Source organism: Lissotriton helveticus, chromosome 3_1 (genome assembly GCF_964261635.1).
Source record: "Lissotriton helveticus chromosome 3_1, aLisHel1.1, whole genome shotgun sequence".
Lineage (NCBI taxonomy): Eukaryota > Metazoa > Chordata > Amphibia > Caudata > Salamandridae > Lissotriton > Lissotriton helveticus.
Genome location: NC_136061.1, coordinates 1,391,735,243 through 1,391,756,418, shown reverse-complemented (window position 1 = coordinate 1,391,756,418; position 21,176 = coordinate 1,391,735,243).

Below are 21,176 nucleotides of genomic sequence, written 5' to 3'. Positions count from 1 at the left end.
CAGCCATTCACCCGTTCAGGCATCCATTTACCCATCCCCTTTCCTCTTTCAATTCCCCTTTCATCCATCCTTCCATCCACCCACCCACCCATCCATCTACTCATCCACTCATGAATCCATCCATTGAACCTATCATTCATCCATCCTTTCACTCATCCATCCACCCTTTCACTCCTTCACTCATTGATCCATCCTTTTGTCCATCTATCCGCCCTTTCACTCACTCATCCAGCCTTACATCCATCCTTTCACTCATCTGTCCATCCATTCACCCTTTCACTTATCAACTCATCAATCCACCCTTTCACTTATCAATTCATCAATCATTTCACTCATCCATCCACCCATTCACTCGCCCGTCATCCACCCTTTCACTCATCCATCCATCATTTCACTCATCTATCCAGCCATCCATCCACCCATCCCTTCACCTACTTACTCACTCACTCACATTTTCACATTAATTATGAGACCCATCAAGAACTTCACCCTTGCTGTAGTTCCTAAAGCAAGAGGTGGGGTGGAGCAGGGTTCACTATGCCCCTGCACATAGGCAATCTGAAAAAGTGGAAGGCATGAGTCATGCATGATGCACAGTGCCTTGACGTGGGGCGACTGACATGGTGTTGTTTCCAGAGCATTAAGTGGGATGAAAAAACTAGGGTGGTCTCTCCAAAAGGGTGTTTGATGTAATAAAACGCGTGGCTTAAAACACATAAGCTAAAAATCTGTGCTTAATATAATGTGCCGCCCGACTGGTATTTTTGTTGCTTCTGTCATTGTATCCAGATATATAATACAACAAGTAATATTACACTTGGAACAAGTAACGTTACACCTTCAACAAGCCAGAACTATTGGCTTTGTCTATGGTTGTTAGTTGCATAAAATAAAAAAGCAGCAACCATGGCTGCTATACTATAACTATAATCCTTTCCTTCCAACTTCTTTCACCGCCTTCCTTTGGCTAACTGGATTCTCAGGTAGCAGCAGCATGGGCGTTTTTGCACGTCTGTGTGACAGAATGCCCTGCCCTGAGGCTGAAGGAGGCCACCACATACTGTGCCAGCTCAGACTGACCCATTGTCATTCTGTATGTGGCAATCAGCCGCACACAGAATGATAATGGGTGGGGTGGGGCTGCTCTTGTGCACAGGGGAATGCGAGGCGGCCCCATCAGTGAGCTGAGGCCTCGCAGGGGAACAGCTCTGTTCCCTGCAATGCCTAAAATTAAGGCGGACATGTCCTGCCTGAGGATGAGCCCCGGCATCAGGCCTGCCTCCGGGATGCATTTGTGCACATGGGCGTGCACAGGAGGGGCAAGGAGAGGCGAACCAGGGGATGAGGGGGGGGGGGGGGCAAGCGCCCCTCCTAGCCCCCCCTGCGGACGCCCATGACTGTAAGTATGCTCCGGCTGTTCTTGTCCACGGACACAGGTAAATTTACTGCGTTTGTGATTACGTAACTTACGGACTAACGGAGCCACCTTTCCACTTTTGCACTTGTAGCTTTTGCCTCTTTGCAACCGAAGCACTAGCCGGCGAGGCCCATCCTTACTCACAGAAAAGTAGGATATATTTATCTGCCACAATATTTCACCAAGCTGCGCATTGTATGTTTTGTACCAGCACCTGTAGTCACCTTTCCACTCTGCCATTGTTGCTTTGACCACCCTAACCAGTCGCTACCGGTCCGGTTGTATATATTGTCTTGACATTCACGAGCGGCCATTTGCACACTTGCATGTAATTGCGGTACCTTGACAGAGACTCCGGTCCTCGTGGTGCCCCTGTCACTAGTCCATGTAGCGCTTTGAGCACATGTTTACCAGGGAGGTTATATAGACCACACTGCGCTTGATATCAGTATAAGGTAACAGCTTACCACTTACTGCATAGGCAACGTTGCCTCCCATTTAAATCGTCATCTTTACCCTGTCATAAAGCCGGATTGTCCACAAATGATGCATGCATGCTATTACATGTCACCATTATATCGCTGCTCTATGGTGACAACTGCCTGTGGGAAAATGCTTTCACACTGGCCGCAATTGCGTGCAGACCACTGCTACACACATAAGTGCCTGATCACAAATACTATGGAATGTTACACTGAGCATGCTCTGTAGTATTGTGTGGCCATGATCCACGACTACGGCATTTCAACCTTCAGCTAATGCCCATATTGAATGCTTTTTAATTTCTATGCTTGGTATTTTTTCTGTCTTTTCTCTGTGTCTCCACCAGGTCGGGATACCAGAACACGGACAATACATGTCTCCTAGTGCTAAGACGCACTTGACTTTATTATAGGTACGGTAGGATTACAGGGTGTCTTTCCCTGACTCTCACTTTTTATATTGTCTTTCACGGTCCTGAAGAAGTGCACTGGGATCTATTAGGGACCTGCCGGATGCGCAAAACATGTTGACCACACTGCACTTTCACATCACTTTCACGGACTGAGAGCAGCGGGAGTATACTTATCCCTCCTACATATTTGTTTTAAGGATAGGCTTCAGTCCCTAGCTCTTTTAACCTTACCTTCCGGACCCTTGAATAAAATTGTGCTCGGGTATCGGTTAGGTCATTTTATCCTCACACACACACACCTTTTCACTAGGCCCTGCATGCACAACTCCGGCACCTCCTACAAAAGATCTCTGATAAAGAGCCCTCTTGCAGGGCTAGTGGGGGACTGCAGCACCACCCCCATGAGGAGCTAGCCCGATGATGAAGCACGACACCCGCAAGGGTGTGTGAGGGAACTAATTCCAAAAGGAGGAATTCCCCACCTTTACCTAGTTCCCACCGGTCTCACTTTTGGAGACTACAACAACACTACCTCTCAACTACAATTGGTTGAAGAGTTCTACCCTATTAGAAACAGCTACCATCGATTGTATTTGACATACATTCTTGGGAGCACTGGTGCTGGACCCTTTTTCTCTCTTTAATTGCTCCCTCTCCCGCCCTCTCTACATTGTGTCAGACTCTTAAAGAGTACCTTTCAGCGTTGTCTGCCTTCTTGAGGCTGCCAGACCAACCCTCTTTATTTAAATCCCCTATTGTAATACATTTCTTAAGAGGGTTGTACATATGTTCCCACCTGCCCCATTCATCATGCCTCAGCTAGACCATAATTTGGTTCTTACATTCCTGGTGTGTGCTCCGTTTTTCTGCAGAACTGCCCTCTCTGGCTGCTTACCATCAAAACAGCATTTGTAGTGGCAATAACATCTGCCAGGAGGGTAAGCAAATTGCAGGCTCTGTCATCCAAACCTCCTTACCTGACCATCTTCCCTATGTTGGTGCTTCACATTAGGGCCTCTTTCTTATTTAAAGTGGTACCTCCATTTCAGAGTAGGTAAATCTGTCACCTTGCACACTTTCCATGCTCCTCCGCACCCCTCTAAAGAGCAGAAGCGACTCCATCGTCTGGATCTAAAAAGAGTGTTGTTGTTCAACCTTGACCACAATAAAATGTTCCGGGTGGATGACCATCTCTTCGTAGGGTACATTGGAACAAAGAAGGGTCCTGCTTTTCAGGAGAGGACTATCTCACAATGGGTCATTCTCTTCATCAACATTTGGTATGCTCTGGGCAAAAAGCAGCCTCTTGAAGGCTTAAGGGCTCATTCCACCAGAGCTAAGGCTGCTACCACCGCATTGCAACGTGGAGCCCCAGTCCTTGAATTTTGACAGGCAGCAACGTGGGCATCCTGCACATAATTACCAAACACTATGGCCTGGACAGTCTAGTCCGAAGGGACGGCCATTTTGGCTGCACTGTCCAGCAGGACTTTCTAGTGTAGCCTTGTCCACAGTCCCTCCTCTGGGGTTGGTATAACTTGGGTATCTACTTACATGGTAGGAAGCTGGAGCTAGATGTCTCTATCAGATGGTCAAGTTACTTACCTTCGCTAATGCATTATCTGGTAGAGACATGATGTATCCATAGATTCCTTACCGACCCACCTATTCTGTCTTCTCTGTGGACAGGTTTTTAGGGACAGGGCTGACCCCTTACAGGGTCCTAGTTGTTCTAAACACACATAAAGGGCACTTCATGGCTCTACGCTTCTGGCGTGGAAAGTAGTGAAAAGTAACTGATGTCAGCATGCCGAGGTGGCACCTATATAGGTGATGCGGATGTCACTTCCCGCACATGTAGGGTCGACAACATCACACTGTGCATACTGACACTACCTACTGGCACACAAGGGTATTGCTTGAAGAAAGATATTTCGGATCCAGCCTGAACCTGGGAAATCCACAGGTAAGGAATCTGCAGCTAGATCATGTCTCTACCAGAAAAGGAGTTACCGAAGGTAAGTAACTTGTCCGTTTGAACTGAAAACAAAGCTGCAGGTATACCAAGAAAGTAAGCAAGGCATACAAGTTATAAATGCTCACATTAAGTGGATCGGATCACTGATAGCTTTCCACGATAAAGGTATAGAATGCATAATTTGAGCTCCCACTGCAAAAGCAGCCATCAACTTTAGCATGAACTAGAATACAAACAACCTAGGAACTGTTTCGCCCTGATACAGACTCATAAGCCAGGTATACCTTGATTCAAGTGGCACAGTTAGCACAGGACCCAAGTCTGGGTATACCCATCACACTTAGGAAATCAACTGAAACAACAACTATGTGATGGATGGAAGGCTTGAATTAAGGGCATCAACTGCAAAAACAACTATGTGATGGATGGCATGCTTGGATTAAATTCAACCACTGGCAATCACTCAGGCCCCATCCCAATCCATTGTTTTCCCCTACCATGCCACCTCAGTTTGGACCCAGCCATATGCAAATCAGCCTTAACCCTGCTCGTTATGGGAACAGTCCAGCCTAAACTGCCAAGCCGGGTCCTCTCTGAACCGGAATGCAAGCAACCTAGGACCAGTTTAGCCCCAATAAGGACTAATCAGCCAGGTGTAGCTTGATTCCATTGTTACAGTGAGCACAGGACCCACGTCGGGGCATACCAGTCACACTTTGAGCATCAACAGCAACAACAACAAGGTGATGGATGGAATGCTTAAATAATCTCAGCCACTGGGATAATGGGAAAGCCCATTAAACCATTGGCTGAACTTCATAGTGAGTTAGGACATGCTGCTCTTCACCATGAGAACATCCATACATAAAGTAGTTCCTTTGAGTGGCAGGGACTACTATGGTAGTGTGTATTTTTTAAGACCAAAAAATATTTTAGCCTTTAACCAAAGTTTCTTTTTCTTAGATCAAAAAGGCCAGCAGCTTCCCAACAAAAAAGTTTTGAAAAAACGGTGACAGAGTAAAACAAGAATTGCCATAGTTAAAAGGGTACCAGCCAATGCCAGTTTTATTGGCTTTGCCAATGCTTGTTTGTACTGTCCATCATTTCCCATTAAGCATTTCCAAGCTAATTATTGTTATACTTCCCATCAGTACCTCATTTTAGTAAATTTTAACTTTGACACCTATTAGACCACAATTTTGGCACTGGAGGTAGTCTGCCACACATTTCCTGGGCCAATGGAATCTAAAGGGATGGCAATTGACTCCTCATGCTCGTGGGGGGGGGGGGGCTAACTCTAACCTTTGCCCAAACAATGGAAGGGAAACATGTGGCTTTATTGAGGAGGACGGGAACATCGACACTCACTTCCCACATTCAACTTTTGGGGAGTTTCTAAATGAAATAATGTTTGGGCATGATTGAGGTTTTGCTAAGGACGTACATGTTATACCTGTCTCTTTCAGAGGTACTTTTAATGTCAGAGCGATGTTCTACGATCACAGATTATATATTAATAACAAATAGACATTCAAATAGAGTTAAAGCTTTCACTACCCACCAGATCACCTTGAGCGATCGCTTCCCACAGAGCATCTCCCTAACTCAGTTAAAGCGACAAAAAAACATTGGAGTAAGACATGTCCATGCCTCTCATAATCTAATAGTAAATAGAACGAACGGATGTTCCTGGTTGAAGGTTGATCCCCTAGAACTCACACGGGCTGTAGTAACTAAATGTAAATATGATATTATGCCATGCCTGGATGATAACACCACATATGAAATAATATTGATCTAATTTCAAGTGATATCAAGAGCCATTAAAGAATCCTTAGTTGTGAAAAATAGTAAACCAAATAGGAACACATTAGGGGGGTTTGATGCAAAGTGTACAATGGCTTATGCTAATTTATAGAAAGAAACACATCAAAACCCTAGAAATATGTAAGAGCTAAGAGTGGCCAGAAGAACATATAAAAAAGTACTCGCTGAACGCAATGCAACTGTTAGATCGGCGGCTTGGGGGGCGTTGCAGGAAGCCTCACGATCTAAAAACTGCACAGCCTTTCGGAAGGATGTAAAGGCAACTTTTTGGGCTTCAGGGGATGCCCAAACAATTGAAATAGCAATAACTGAGGAACTGTGGATAGAACATTTTAATATAATATATAATAGTAAAACTATTGGAAATAATTCAGAAACCCTTTCAGTTGATGATGATGAAGTGTAATGTATTCCTATAGGTTCTGAATCGATCCCCCTATTCCTGACCCTATTCTGGTTAAACTAACTATTAAGTTAACTAACAGTCAGCCCATGAGGCAAGAACAGCCCCCATGATGCAGATACCGTTATCTGACGCAGTCACACTACGGCACAGGAACGTGTTATCTGATTAGGTCATAACGCTTGAGATCTAATTAGACAAGCGACATTCCTCCAGCCCCTGATAAGGCATACGACGTTCTCATAACAAATCAAACCTATGACAACCTGGAAAATCCGTGCGGCCATTGCTTTGATTTCACAGAGAACTTTAGTAAAGAATGTGCTAACGAGCAAGTCGTATGACATCTTTATTGACGTATCTATGTCCATCCTTACGTCAATCTCGGCACCTTTAAGGTATAAATATTGCCGATCTTGCCCTATGCAAACACACGCGTGGTGACGAGACGGAGCAGCCATACTTGCCGAAGCCGAGAGCAGAAGCAGACCCCGCTGGCAGCAGCCCCGCCTTCCTGACGCGCTGAGAGACGCGCTGCTATCTCAAGCCGAGAGACCCAGCACCGGCGCTTCTGGGCAGCCCTCGCAGGCAGCCTGGAATATCGAGAGCAGAGAAAGAGATACCATTCCTCATTCATCCTAAATTCCAGGTACAGAACTGAATAACCCCTCACAGAGAATTCTTTAGTTATTCACTTGGCAAAAACAAACTTAACTTAAACTGTAACTTTCTATTCCCGCCCACGCATTAGACTTAGGTCAGGTACACGGGGTAGGCGTATTTAGAAACACCAGTTGAGTACGTTTAGTCAAATGTATATGTGTATGTAAATATATTTTAATCATTTAAAACATCATATGGCTCAGAAACCATATCAATGTTTTTACAGTATTATTTTATACTATTGCTTTTAATGTATGCACTTTACTTAACTATAAGTATTGCAATAATATCGATCCATTTCTCTTGTACGAGAAAAGAGACTGATCAATAAATAACACCTTTTTATTGAACACGCCCGTCTCTTCCTTTTCTCTACAATCTGATGAGACTAAGAATGCACGTACTGACTGAGTAAAATAATTGCCTTGTGCTCACACGACTCTCGAGATTGACTCTTGATTAGGGGAGAGCAAAGTTGTCATGTTCTATGGTTGTCAGAAACTAAATCCCTTCTTGTCTAATCAGGGAAGTTAATTCCTCCTTGAACATTCGAGAAAGTTTCTAGCGAACTCTGAGCTATGCTGGCAAACCCAAAACTTAAGTCTAGTATCGACAGTAGTAGACCTAGTTAACGTCTGGCCTAGGCCTTTACTGCTGTAGGTATTATTCCAATGCGCAGAGCCTATTGGGAAAATAGGAACTACACTACATGGCGCCCAACGCGTTTGGAAAGGGCGATAAAACTAACGTAAGACATTTAGAGTAACTCAGTCGTGCTTTCTCACTCAGACCCCTTTTCCCAAATACTCCAAAGACGTCTGGAGTGGGTGAAAGGTAATATCCTCCAAAACCTCGCAGGAGGGAACTCCTATGTATGGTTCTTGGTTTAGTCAACGTTGAAGGATAAACAGTTCCAAAATATTGTGCATCTAATCTCTGTTTCCATAAGAAACCTGATCTGCAAACAAAAAGAATAACCTTTCTAACAGTAAAATGTCAGGAAGTGATGACGAAAGAGAGGCAGTTAGATTAGCAACTGAACTCGCAGATGCTGATGCTACCATGCAAGCAGCAGACGCGGATATAATACTCATTCCGGTCATCAAAAGAAGATCTATAACCTTAAAACTTATAGAAAATGGACTGACACCTAGAGGTGGCACAGTCATATTCGTAATTGAGGCACACGAATATCGGCAGACAGAGGTATACTATACATGGATACATTTTCCAGCAGCAAATGCTGTAACAAAGTACTTCCACTATTACAAAATAGAGGTTCCACCCGACATTTACACTCCTTTCGAGGAGGTGGAAGTACCACTCAAATTCCAAGAGCATTTGCTCTTATTTGATGGCGCCCTAAAACATAACAATCACATTACAAGGCTCGGTCCTTTAGGTAGACCAGGAGCAACGTGGCCGGTACTAGCCGGATACACACCACACCCAGACATCGAAGGGATGTCCACAGGAGAGCTGTTAATACAGCTAAAACAATTACTAAAAATTCATAGACAATTAGTTCAGTATGTAATGCGGACTTCAACAATTCAGCCAGCGATTAAACTTCCACAGCTGACCCCTCACCAGGGGAACACAAATAAAATCACACCACAGAACATCCAATCCTGCCTAGGTAAAGTTCCGGCTAAACGAGAACAGATACCATTCTGGTTGGCACAGAAAATCACCCAAATAGAGGCGGTGTTTCCTGACACCACCCCATTAGAAAAACACAGGATTCTGACTATATGTCTCCCAATGGGAATCGCACCACACATAGAGGACTGTGACACTTGGGGTACAGTCTTTGCTTCAATCTACACAAAAACGCACGGTGTTCCATCCATTTCGGTGATACCAGATGTGCTAAAACAAATTCAAGATGAATACGGTCCAGAACCAGCTTTAACTCTTGGTATGAAATTACTGAAAGACTTCAAGCAGGTCTCGGCTATATTATTAGCCAACATAAAAGGTGAAGCAGCAAACGTGGCGATCCGCCAGAGGTTAAAAGAGACAGATATAGCAGACCAACCAGCTGAAATTGCCAGAATCATAGAAAAATCCTATGAGGAACTAGGTAGAGATAGTTTAGGTGGAATACCAGTAAAACCGCAACTGACTGAAAGTCCAGAAAAAATATTTTTTAATAATAATTCACCAAAAGAGAACTGGGATGGAAACAAACAATCCAATCCAAAAGAAAAGAAATTCCAGTCCCGAGGAAGGTCTCCTAGGCGAAGGGAGAAATCTCCGAACCAGAGACACAGGTCACCCCAGAGTGACCCCTCTGGGAAAAGATATAACCTTAGAAATAGGGATAATATTAAAAAACCTGATAGATATCAAGACATTGATACACGTCCCTCTCAATCTTTTCAGACTTCCTCGCAGAAATCGGAAAGAAGAGGACGATCAGAACAAAGAAAAGAGCACGCCAAGTCCAAAGACAAGGAACCTGCTCAGCTAAAAAAGAAATTACAATTTCCAAAAAAGAAGGTAGCCAGTATCAAGGTAGTTAACAATGCCGAGAATACTGAGGACACAACTGAAAAACGGAGAGTGGGCTCAGACAATGCTAGACAGCGCAGCAGAGGTGAGCATAGCTCGCAAAGTCCTTATGAATCATCTGGAGACAGTGGACACGAATGAATATCTTCAAGTGGAAACTGCAGACACCAGAGTTAGCAAACCCCACAAGATGTACGAGATACCATTACGTATAGAGGGAGATAAGACTAGGAAAATAAGGGGACTATTTTGGGATAACCTCTCCAAGGGCTATGATATCCTTCTAGCTGAAAAAGACTGGCCACCAGAGTTTGTCAGGGAGTGCCCTCATGGCGAAGAAGTAATTATGCCTGCCTTCTCGAATCAAATCCCGATTCATAAAAAATACACACTTGCTAGAAAGTGGGCAGTGGCCTTAGCACCTGCTTTATATAAAAAACATGTAGGATGGGATGAGGATTCTCCTCCTCACAAAATCCAGTTAAAATCACAACCTACTGCACAAAGGCAGTACCCAATTAAGCAAGAAGCTAAAAAACAGGTAAATGAAATACTAGATCAGCTAGAATACCAGGGGGTGATTGAAACTTGCACCTCACAAATGAACAATCCTTTGTTTCCGGTCTCCAAACCAGACAATTCATATCGTCTAGTTTTGGATTACCGACACCTTAACACATGTTGCAAAACTTTTGCAGTGCAAAACTCACATAGTGCTGCACTAATGAATAACATAGTGCGCAAAAAATACAAAACTACCTTGGACATCTCCAATGGATTCTTTTGTCAAAATATAGCACCAGAGAGCAGATATTTAACTGCATTCTCAGTAAATGGCACTCAAAAGCAATTCTGTCGGTTAGCCCAGGGGTACAAGAACAGCCCGGGGGTATTCTCAGCGAGAGTAACAGAATTACTACAACTATATGATGATGAAGCATTATCTTATGTCGATGACATTTACTTAACAGATGATGACTTGGAGACTCACTTGAAAAGAGTGAACACCATAATACTTGGGTTCGCTGCAGAGGGTTACAAATTCAACTTTAAAAAATCCAGAATTGCCCATCTGACGGTCCTATTCTTAGGATATGAGTTATCAAGTGAAGGTAAAAGCCTGGCAGACAATTTCCTAGAGAAATGTGCCGTAATCCAAGCTCCTAAAACACTAAAAAACCTACAGTCAATTCTAGGCTTCCTAAATTTCGGAAGAACATACATTGCAAATTACGCAGAAAGGGTCAAACCCCTTTATGATCTAATTAAACCAGACTTTAAAAGATCCAATTGGACTCAAACACACACAGAAATTTTGAGATCCTTACAAACAGACATGCTAATTAAAACAAAATTAGAAACACGTGATAACACACGCAATCTTGTGATTCGAGTCATCCCAGGGAGATGCGGATTCACATACCTGACCTCTAATGAGGGAGAAAAGGTACCAATTGCATTCAAATCACACTTGTACACAGAAGCTGAACAGAAATTCAGTAATACAGGAAAAATCATTCGTGCAGTTCAAACCGCAATAGCTAGAGAAAAAGACATAGCTGACGGTAGACATATCACAGTCAGAACAGCAGAATCAGCCTTTGAGGCACTAACAATACCGTGTAATTTACCAACAACAACATTGAATCCGGAATGGATACAATGGGTGAATTCAATCACAACGGACAAAGTATACTACTACTTTGATCCAGAACTAGAAGAATTAAAAAATCTAAAATATGAAAAGACGTATCCTCTGCCAATCGATATTCTGCCACTACGACATTACGCCTGTGTAATCTATACAGACGGACATGCTCAACCCTCCGTTTGGGGAGAACATGCATACAACCCCACATGTGAGATTACAAAAGAAGTGTGGCGCGGAGGTAAACTAAGACCTCTATTAACAAAAACACACTCAGTTGAAACTAATTCAGAACTACAAACTGAAATAATAGCATTGAAAATGGCGCTAGATAATGCGGATCGCGAATTCCCGACACTTATAGTGTCAGATTCATATTACTGCGTCAAAGCATATAACAAGGATTTGCAGACATGGATTCAAAACGGTTACAAAGATGACACAGATGCACCAATAAAGCAGAAATTGCTCTGGGAACAAATAGCTCTTTTACAAAAAGAACTACCAAAGACTCACGTGACACACTCACTGAGTCATCAGCGTGATGGCGTTCACGTTGTAGGGAATTCATTGGCTGAAACAGCCGCAGCGGCAGCCACTAAACCGGCTCCCGTAGATCGAAAAAAGCGTACATTAAAATACATTGACGGTGAAACATTGCTGGCGGTGAAAACGTCATCAAAAGGCGACTGCTCAGCGTTACCGATCAACTACCCACTCAATTATACATATATAATCGATGCAAACTCCGGCCCTTTTGCTCGAATCCCTGGAGTGGGGGATAGAGTGATTCCAAACATGGACAGGAGACACTTGTTAATCGCAGACGCACATATGGGTGAGGGTCTTGGACACCTCAAACTGAAAGATTCTCTGGAAGAATTACAATCACGGTACTGGTGGCCAGGCATGAGCCTGCATTACACCATGTTTGTAAAAAACTGCCCAAACTGCAACAGAGATCGCAGTGGGGAGAGAAACAGTTTAATACCTCGTCGTATCAAGGCAGATAATATGACCAATAAAAAGCAGGGCTTGCGATTAACATATACAGGCTAGTTTCCACTTATAATGTAGATCACCAGCACTCGGCTGACGTCCGGACTGTTATACAAAGATTTGCGAGTCTAAATGGCATATACGCTAAGAGCATGTTACGTTTGACCATTGTCTTCACTCTAGCCCTCCGGCCGGGGGGGAAACATGGCCAAATGAGCACAGCCCAGCGGGAATCTTCTCACTTCCTTCCTGAGGGTACGGGATGGTGTAAAGAAAAAACCAAGGCAGAAAGCAATCTATAATGGAAATGATATTAGGTTCGGGAGCTGGGTGGGTCAAACATCTAATAAGTGTCCAACGTAGTCTAAATAACTTGCCAAGAAATTCTCTGAAGGGATTCAGTCCGTACGAATTATTATTTGGAACTAGAATGATTATCTCTGACCTTGATAGTCAGACTTCAGTGGTTAAAGAAAAAAGCTTTGATGTCAAAGACCGTTTGGCTATTTTGCAGGACTTAAACAAAACAAGAAAAGACCTGAGCAACATACAGTTGAAAGAACAGCCAACAACCACTGAAGAATCACCACCTGTCCCAGCAAGACCTGTCTGGATTCCAAAAGTCGGGGATCTAGTCAGGGAGAAGATCGCGGTAAAGAAGGAATTTGGGCCTTCTTACAGAAAAGCAGTTCCTGTCTTGTCTGTCAACGGGACAAGATCAGTTGTACTACCGCCACTTGCTGGTAAAAAGGAGAACCGAGTTGTATCCATCGACCTGGTAAAACCACAACATGTGGCCGATAACAAACAGTAGGCCAAGTGGACTCCCAATAAGTAGCAGAACACCAAGGTTTGCTACCAGTACAGAGGTCCTAACAAAGAGGCTCATCACATTCGACACGCCTACAGAAGAACAACAAGGACTATGCAACAATGCAATAGAACTCAGACCTCTGAAAACCCAAATAAAAACATTTAGCAGAGACACACCAATCTACAATGAAGTACCAAGTGACAATGCAAGAAACAAAAATCCTGAAGCAATTGGAACAATTGACAGAACTGCATCCGGCTACTTCATCAACTTCGATGATTCCTCTGAAGGCTTCAGTGAATCAAAGACACAGCCATCATCAAAATCCTTTAAAGACAAAGCTAAGGAACTTTTGAACCAACTGAAAGAAACATATCTGGTTTCTCCATGGATTGAATTTTGGGTGGGTTTTGGTGCATTTATCCTCATACTTTGGCTCATCATGGTATTTACTTTCGGACGCTTCATTGAGGGAAAATATGCTAAAATGGACACAGCAAGTCAGAACATCAACTTGGTCCTCAAACCACACACATCTTCACACGTCGAGAAAAGAGAACTTTCTTCAGCCAACTTCACAGCCAATCCGATACCTGGTGGGGTAGCCTGGGACAACACTGACTATGAAATTTATGGTCCGGTCGAGAACCTGAAATATCCACACTAAATCAAGATCTCCTTGAGTGACTTTGCAAAACCAAACTCATTTGCTGATGATTGGGACTTCGAAAGCATTAATAACATGATGTCTGATCTAGTAATGTCTGCTAAATTTACAAAACATGATTATTTGCAAGGTTCTACAAATTATGATAGTATGTATTGCTATAACCACTATGGTAACCACTTTTTACATAAATCTGCACAACCTAGAAATGTTTTAAATTATAATCAATGGGAACATTGTGCTACACCTCCAAAAGGGAGCTCAAGAACCGTTTATGACAAATATTCATATTTTTCAGGTTTTAACACAAGTAATGCTGAAACATTTTATTTTAAAATGTCAAACAAGACAGGGATGAAAACCATGGTAACCAACACAAAATTGATATATTCAGATTCATTCTTCGAAAAAATGAATACTTTTGGATTTGATTATTGGGACAAAAATGTTGATTTGAAAAGTGTTTGGGGTACAAAAGATTGGCAAGTACAGGGTTTAGAAGCTTTGTTTAGAGCCTGCATGATCTCAGAACAAATGATATTTTTAAATGACACTGTTCAACAAACCACCTGTCTTGGCTTAGCCAAAATCAAAGATTTAAATAAACCGTCTATTCCAAAGCCAATAATGTTTAGCAATAACTCTGATACAGATGAAGAGATAGACGTAAACCATATATTAAACCAAAACAGAACACATCCTGATTGGAAACAATGGTTGATCTGGCCCACAGATACAAATAACTGTCAAGATAGATTCCTGAATAAAACACAGGGTTTCAAAATGACCAGGCCAGACCCTAGATATCCCCAAAGACATCACCCAGGGATAATAACAACCTACAGTGTGGGCAAATTATGCCTTCAATGGCTACAAACTTCCACACTGCCCGAAATTAAGCAACACCTAACTTTACTTACTGATGGTGCTGACTTGCGTGATTTCATACTGGGACCACGCAAACAGCGTCAAAAGCGTTTCATAGCAGCCTCTGTATATGCAGCATACAATGAGGCCTGGAAGGTTACTCAAATTGAGACAGCAGAGAGAATACGGGAAATTGACCGTATTAATTTGGAAAAATCACTTTCTGTAGTGGACAATGGGTTAATGACTCTGTCCTCCAGAATTTTTTCTTTGGACAGCATTGTGTCTTCAGCAATCGACATATTATCGCAAGACTTACTGTTATTACAACATGGTCAGTCACAATTGCGTTCTATTGTACAGCTTGGCTGGACGTTACAAAATCTGCGTTCAGGCTATGTGCCTTGGCGTTTAATCAACACAACGTCACTATTCCAAATCTTTAACCTTACTGATAGACAAATCGGTATGGCGCAAAAGGGTGCTGATTATACAATCTTGAGCATTGAAAAACTAGAAAGATTACCAATGACAATGTCAGAACGACCTGTCAGTGAATGGATAATCCACGGAATCATAAATATTCCAATCTCAACCTTCAGGTTTCAATACTGCCAAAAATATATACAGACTGGCATGTACGAGAAATTGGGAAAGGGGTACCTTAAAACAACTTGGAACCTGCCCTATTCACATGCATGTGTCAGTAATAAAGGACAGAAAGTGTTTCTTAGTGGCAACAATTGTGCTATGTCACTAAGCGGCACGCTTCTGTGTAACGGAATTAGTTTGCATGGAGCCTGTGAAGGAAATTCATACAACCTTTCATGTCACCAGCAAGGCGCACCTGCAACTGAAATAGAACCATTCTTTCAAAGACTCTATAATGGGAGTTACATTCTTATTGTAGACCGCAAATGTTGTAGTCTTATGCCCGGGACTCCTTATCTAGTCACTACGACTGCGAAGGTCAAGTGCTGTGGACGTTCTTTGTTCCCCAGCTCCTTTCCAGACTGGGAGGCAAGGGCATGGCCCAATTTGAAAATTACTTCTATTCGAATAGATACTTTAAGCAGAATGAAAACAGTGCTTCTTCAGACGCCTACAAGGCTCACGTCATCAAAAGAAACGTATGATCTACAAGTCGCAAGGACGACTGCAGAGATACATACATTATTATCGACTAATTCCCCAGTACATTTCGCGGAAATCCTGAGCGAAATCTTAAATATTTCTGATACCACTGGGGTCTCAAAGGTATTTAAGACAGTATTTTCGATGGCATTAACACCATTCAAAGCCATACTGGGTATTTTTCCAGATTTCGTCCATTCGATTTTTGGCGGACTTCCCCTGATCCTGGGACTAATTGCAGGAATCCTATTCTTAGTCCTTATTTTTCGTTATGGCAACCCATGTCACAGATCAAACTCTCGCGACAATGGAAGATACGATCCTAGCCATTGGATACCGGGACCGGATATCAAAAAACCGGCTTAGAGACCTGAACATGACTTGGTTTCTATCATTTCGACCAATGTGGCAAAGGTGTGTTTTACCTGTACTAAGGTGTCTGCTATGCGGAGAAGAATGCGTGTTAGACACCTGTCTGACGCTACAATCGGATGCGCCAGTGGATGCAGATACATTGTTGGTTCCTACCAAGGTTCACGCTTTGTGCTGCCCTCAAAGGCTGCCAATCCTGATGACGGCATTCCTTGAATCTTCACCACTGCGATTGAAGAGTAGTGAAGTTCAAGATGAAAGCAGCATCGAACAGGTACGACCTTCTGTCAGCAATGCGAATCAGAATGTCAATGCAGACAATCATGCGCACGAATGCATGGTTACACCTATTTCTGACTTAGTGGAACTTTCCCATGAAGCTGTTGACAGTTTTTTCGAAAGCCTTAATGATATGATGTTCTCTCCGGAACAGAAATAGAGACTTTTGAGCAAGCTCGCACACGGCGTTCCCTGAATTCGGCCTTCAACTTTAAAAATAAAGTCACATGAACAATTCTTCCCACCATTTCACGGAGAGCAATTTTTTAGCAGCCCCAAATTATTTTTTACAAAATTTTCGGGACACTTATCTTCTGCTTAAAGTAAGAAACTATTCCTAGAGAACTAAGATTTCTATTTTTAGATACTTTATAAACTTTAGTTGCCCGCTGGGATGTTCACAAATATTTTATTATGTGATGAAATGGTCTCGAACTTCCTTTCTGTATAGCTATATTAAGAGCCATTTCATGTCTATTTCTCATATACCAAATAAGCAATAATGCATACAAATGCGTGTTTACTTTAGCGTTTAATTCATAGCTTAAGTGCATACAATATATATGACTGCAATTTTTCAGTATATTTGAAAATTTCAAAAGCATTTATGTATTTTGGGGTGGTAAGGTATACACTATACTCTATAGTATGTTGTACTATGTTATACTATGCATAGATTAGTAAATATGACCATAGTTAGCGTGGAGTGGGTGTCATGTATTCCTATAGGTTCTGAATCGATCCCCCTATTCCTGACCCTATTCTGGTTAAACTAACTATTAAGTTAACTAACAGTCAGCCCATGAGGCAAGAACAGCCCCCATGATGCAGATACCGTTATCTGACGCAGTCACACTACGGCACAGGAACGTGTTATCTGATTAGGTCATAACGCTTGAGATCTAATTAGACAAGCGACATTCCTCCAGCCCCTGATAAGGCATACGACGTTCTCATAACAAATCAAACCTATGACAACCTGGAAAATCCGTGCGGCCATTGTTTTGATTTCACAGAGAACTTTAGTAAAGAATGTGCTAACGAGCAAGTCGTATGACATCTTTATTGACGTATCTATGTCCATCCTTACGTCAATCTCGGCACCTTTAAGGTATAAATATTGCCGATCTTGCCCTATGCAAACACACGCGTGGTGACGAGACGGAGCAGCCATACTTGCCGAAGCCGAGAGCAGAAGCAGACCCCGCTGGCAGCAGCCCCGCCTTCCTGACGCGCTGAGAGACGCGCTGCTATCTCAAGCCGAGAGACCCAGCACCGGCGCTCCTGGGCAGCCCTCGCAGGCAGCCTGGAATATCGAGAGCAGAGAAAGAGATACCATTCCTCATTCATCCTAAATTCCAGGTACAGAACTGAATAACCCCTCACAGAGAATTCTTTAGTTATTCACTTGGCAAAAACAAACTTAACTTAAACTGTAACTTTCTATTCCCGCCCACGCATTAGACTTAGGTCAGGTACACGGGGTAGGCGTATTTAGAAACACCAGTTGAGTACGTTTAGTCAAATGTATATGTGTATGTAAATATATTTTAATCATTTAAAACATCATATGGCTCAGAAACCATATCAATGTTTTTACAGTATTATTTTATACTATTGCTTTTAATGTATGCACTTTACTTAACTATAAGTATTGCAATAATATCGATCCATTTCTCTTGTACGAGAAAAGAGACTGATCAATAAATAACACCTTTTTATTGAACACGCCCGTCTCTTGCTTTTCTCTACAATCTGATGAGACTAAGAATGCACGTACTGACTGAGTAAAATAATTGCCTTGTGCTCACACGACTCTCGAGATTGACTCTTGATTAGGGGAGAGCAAAGTTGTCATGTTCTATGGTTGTCAGAAACTAAATCCCTTCTTGTCTAATCAGGGAAGTTAATTCCTCCTTGAACATTCGAGAAAGTTTCTAGCGAACTCTGAGCTATGCTGGCAAACCCAAAACTTAAGTCTAGTATCGACAGTAGTAGACCTAGTTAACGTCTGGCCTAGGCCTTTACTGCTGTAGGTATTATTCCAATGCGCAGAGCCTATTGGGAAAATAGGAACTACACTACAGAAGTGGCTTACCCTGCAATTCCTATTGATCTCCAGGTAACCCTGGATGAAGTCAACAGCGCAATCATGGCAAGTATGCGTGGAAAGGCCGCCGGCCCAGATGGGATCCATGTAGACTTATATAAATTTAATTTGGCACTATGGGGACCACTTTTAACACAGGTAATTAACCCGAGTTGCACTTCCAAATTCATTGATACATGGTCAGAATCTGTTTTCGTACCCATCTTTAAAAAAGGGGATAGACATGACCCGGCGTGTAATCGCCCAATATCACTTTTAATCTCCCTCGTTAAAGTTGTCGGGCGCATCATGCTCGAGAGACTCCAGGATTGGACAGAGGAAAAAAGTCATCTATGCGCTGCAGTTCGGGTTTCAAAAGGGGTAGGGAACTACAGAACAAGGCTTAAACCTGAACATTTTGATAGAGAAATATATCATCCCTAAGAGGGGAAGGTTCATCATCATCATCAAATAACTTTATTTGGTTATTTGTCCCAAACCATCAAAGTATACAAAAAGTAAAACATTTAGCTATTTACGATCTAAAAATATAAAAACAAATGCATTTCAAGTACACACTTAAAAAAGAGCAATAGGAATGGACAACCAGAGCCTACATCACATAAGTAAAAACAGCTTTAGTACAGCCTTCCTACTGGCAGCCACGCTGCTTGCAAATGCATTAAGGAAAAAAGAAGCTTTCATACAATACACAGTGCATAGATTACATTGTTCGACATAATACAGTTGGGACAGTTAATATTACAATACAGCCTATGATAAAAGAGGGGAAGGTTGTTTTTAGCCTTTGTCGACCGTACAGCAGCTTTCGTTTACATTAGGCACAAGAAGCTCTGGCGTATCCTTAGGGACATAGGAGTGGAGTCCAATATTATACTCTTTTTAAAACAATTATACAGCAATGCCAAGGCAAGGGTGTGCTATGGAGTGAAGGAAGAATGCACAGACTTGTTAAAAATTAAGAAAGGGAGGAGGAGCTACGCTAGCAACCAAGATGGCCGCTTAGCCTCCCGGCTCCGCCGACCTCCGTCTCCCGCCGGATGATCCTGTTATTAATCCTGAATTTACACCCTGCCTCCGGGCGTGTGAACTGCTGTGCTGTACTTTGGTGCGATCCTGGGACTTTTACCGGCTTGGTGGACGGAGTTATGTCGAGTTGCAGTTTGGGGCATAAACCAGCTTGTGAGCCGGGGACTCGAGTACTGGCCCAGCCGGGTTCCAGTTGAACAACATTGGCCGTAGGTGATCGACAGGGTCCAGTCTTTTGCTGTGGAGAACTTTCTAAGCCCGATTTTGACGGCGGTTGTTGACCTGGCCTAAAATCGACGGAGGGTTGACGAGGCACAATTGCAGCTGTGGGCGGAGGTCCCTGACCCGGAGACCCGGTTTGCCGCCGCCGGTGTTCGCTGGGTCGGGGTCTTCGCTTGTGGCAGCGGAGCGTGGATTGCGGCCTTGGTACGCCCTGAGTCTCCCTCCGTGACAGTTCGTTCCAATTTTGCCGGCTCCCCCGGGGATGACCGGGCCTCTGGGGGAACGTGACCATGGTCGACTCGGAACTAAATGTGGTGGGACGGACTGAGTGTGAACCGTCAGTGCGGACTGTACTGGCAGCTATTGGGGCTCTACATTCCCATGTGGAGTCCCTTGTCCACAAAATGATAGCGGTTACATGCGGACATGGGCATGAGGGACCGGACCCTGCTCCATTGCAAGATCCTGATCGGCCTATACTACCCACGGTGATCCTGGTAACGGAAGTGGGCCCTGTGCATCGAGGGGTGTCGGAGCTTCATGTCAGTGTGATGGCCGACGACCGTGAACTCGGTGCTTTCTACGGATTGCCAAGCCTACCAGCATTGCTTACTGTGTGTTGATTAATTGGTGCCTCTTTTCCGGATACTCTTGGTGGGAACTGTCTACGGGACGAAACAGCGTTTTTCCCCTCTCCGACACCTTTACTACGATCGCGGAGACAACGACGTCGGGAGCTCATGGCGGTGAGGGAAGTTGTCAATGACGATGGAGTTCCCAGTGACTTTAAAACTTTGCCTCGCCTCGAAAGGAACTTCACTGAACTGTTTCTGCATATTGACTATCCTGCTGAGGCGACAGTCTGTCCGGAAGGGGTTCGCACGACGGATCGGAAGGGACAAGGATGAGACTGATTGTTTGGGCTTGACATCGTGGGCTTGCTGAAGTGGGATTCGCTACCATTGTATTTATGGGAGGTTGGGTGGTGTTTACTGTCTCCCCTGTTTCGTTCTATATTGCTTCTTAATAGAGTTGTGTGTTTTTCCTGGGGGATTCTTGGTTCTGGCGGGGGGAGGGGGGACCGGGGGCCCGTACTGAGGTGTCCTCCCCCACTTTTTCTACTTTTAGTACCTAGTCAGATGGGGTGACAGGCACACTGCTAGTTGGGGATAGGCGCAACCCATATGGAGGGGTGCAGGGTGGGGGAGGGGTGTTCGTCTTGTTTGTGTTTTTAGTTTTTATGTTTGAAATCCTTTTGAATCCTGATATAGGTGGTCTTACTGAGGCGCAAACTTGTGTTGTGGGTTGATGGGTTCTCGAGGCGGTATTATTTGC